Source organism: Sus scrofa, chromosome 10, assembly GCF_000003025.6.
Source record: "Sus scrofa isolate TJ Tabasco breed Duroc chromosome 10, Sscrofa11.1, whole genome shotgun sequence".
Taxonomy (NCBI): Eukaryota; Metazoa; Chordata; class Mammalia; order Artiodactyla; family Suidae; genus Sus; species Sus scrofa.
The window spans coordinates 3,646,041-3,648,179 of record NC_010452.4 but is presented as its reverse complement, the minus strand read 5'-3'; the positions used below and the strand labels follow the sequence as shown (position 1 = coordinate 3,648,179).

General features: G+C 32.1%; 1 pseudogene; it reads right to left on the bottom strand.

Annotated features, from left to right (window-relative positions):
- Positions 569 to 1,488, bottom strand: LOC102167370 (annotated as a pseudogene).

Genomic DNA, 2,139 nt, shown 5'->3' with positions numbered 1-2,139 from the left:
GCAGAAGATTTTAATTTTAATGGAATCCAATTTATGTTTTTAAAAACTTTACACTTTCTGGGTCCAATTAAAGAAATATTTGTCCATTAAAAATCTAAGAAGATAGTCTTCTATGTTTTATTCCAGAAAGTTTATCATACTTGTGTTTAGATTTATCTCAATGATTCATCTCAGATTTTGAATATGTGGTGTAAGTGACAACTTTTAGCATTTTCATGTGTTTTTAAGTTGTTCTAGTTATTTGTTTCAAAGATTCTTTTTTCCTCTGATTACCTTTGAGATATTTTTAAAAAAATATTATTGACCGTTTAAGAGTCTGCCCATATAAACAGCTTCTCTACTTTTCCATACTCATGTCCATATCACACTATTTTGGTTGATGTGAAGACAGAATTATTCTTAAGATCAATTAGTGTATGTCTTTTTATTGATTCTTCTTCTTCTTAATGACCACCTGCCTATGCAATGAATTTTAAATGTAAGGCATATTTTATTTTTATTTATTCTTCAATCAATTTCATTTTAATATAATCTAAGCACATACTATTTTAAAAACACCAAGGAAAACTTAATGTACAAAAGTTGATGCTATTGTATCTGGATAAAGTTGGCAAGTTCCTGCTACTTGCAAAGCCCAGGCAATAACCATGGAGGAAACCTAATATACTGGAATAGAGGCTGTGAAGTTTGGCCCACAGTTTGATAGCTCAGTGTTAACCTGAAGTTGTTTGGTACTAGATGTAGAATTTCATCAGTGGCTCTGCAACTGTTGTACTTCTTACACATATTCTATCTAAATTTTTAAGCAGCCTGTTATCTCCTAGGTCCAAATCCTCTGGAATAGTCTGTAGGGCTAACCTTGCAAACAAAGTATCCATCCCTAAGTCATCGAAACACATTTGATAACTGGCACAAATTCTCCTCAAGAGCTCTTAAATCTTTTGATACCTGTAATTTCAATTTACAGAGTGAGGTGAAAAAGTCACCTCAATCAATATCTCTTGGAGCAATACACAATACATCAACATTGGCACCTTTTGTATGTGTTCCTAATCGATAAGATCCAAGTATAAAAACTTTTCTCCAACATTTTCAGTTACAGACTGTGGAAGATTCCTGCTTTGACTGATTACCTGTATCCACTCTTACCAGCTTAAATTTCCCAACGTTAAAATTTTTCATTGCAGCTTCTCTTATTCTTTAGAAACCCCAAACGCTTCACAGCCTCAGTTAGTTTCTGCGTAAGTCTGAAAGCTGCCAAACTGACGGTACAGAATGTCTTAGTGCTTCTACGGCATCTAGTCTTTTGTGATCCCAGTGTCTTTACTGGATCAAAGGACAAATCTGCACAAGCACCACCCAGTCACTCCCCCAGTAGGAGCTCTTCCTAAGGACCCAGGCACCATCCTCTGAGACAGGAAGGAGAGAGAGGTCCTGATCAGACCTTGAGTCCAAACACCCAAATATAAGATGTACTTTAATCCGCATTGCCAATTTCTGCAAAAAGACTGCTGGAATTTGCACGTGAATATTTTGGGGAAAAACAACATCTTACCAATTTGAGTCTTCCTATTTATGAAGATTGATCCATCTTATCATTTGACATCTTTTTTTTTTTTTAGTTTAGTAGTTTTAAAAGGTTTTAAATATAGAGTTTATTCAACTTTTGATACGTTTAAACCATAGTATTTTATTTTCTGATCTTATTTTATTTGGAAATGCTATTTTATTATTACTCTAAAACAAATTTTGTACCTATATAAAATAAGTGATTATACGTTGATTTCATATGCAAAAACTTTAATACAATCATTCCTTAAGTTTTTATATACTGTTTTGTTTAAAACTGGATTTTCTATAATCCTATGACTGCAAATAGAAATAGGTCTACTTTTACCCTCTAATTTTTATCAGATTTTTAAATTTTTTCTTTATTTAAGTTCTCTAGCCTTAAGAGATAGGAACAAATTGTTCTCAATTTTAAGTTGAAATTATAGAGTCCCTGAAAATTAAAAATTAACTTATGTGAGCCTAAATGATTGCTGATTATCTGATTGAGGTGTTCATTTCTATTCTAATTTTTATTTTTTTAGTTTAAATGTAGGTTCGATTGTTAAAGATTTTATCTTCAAGTTTTGA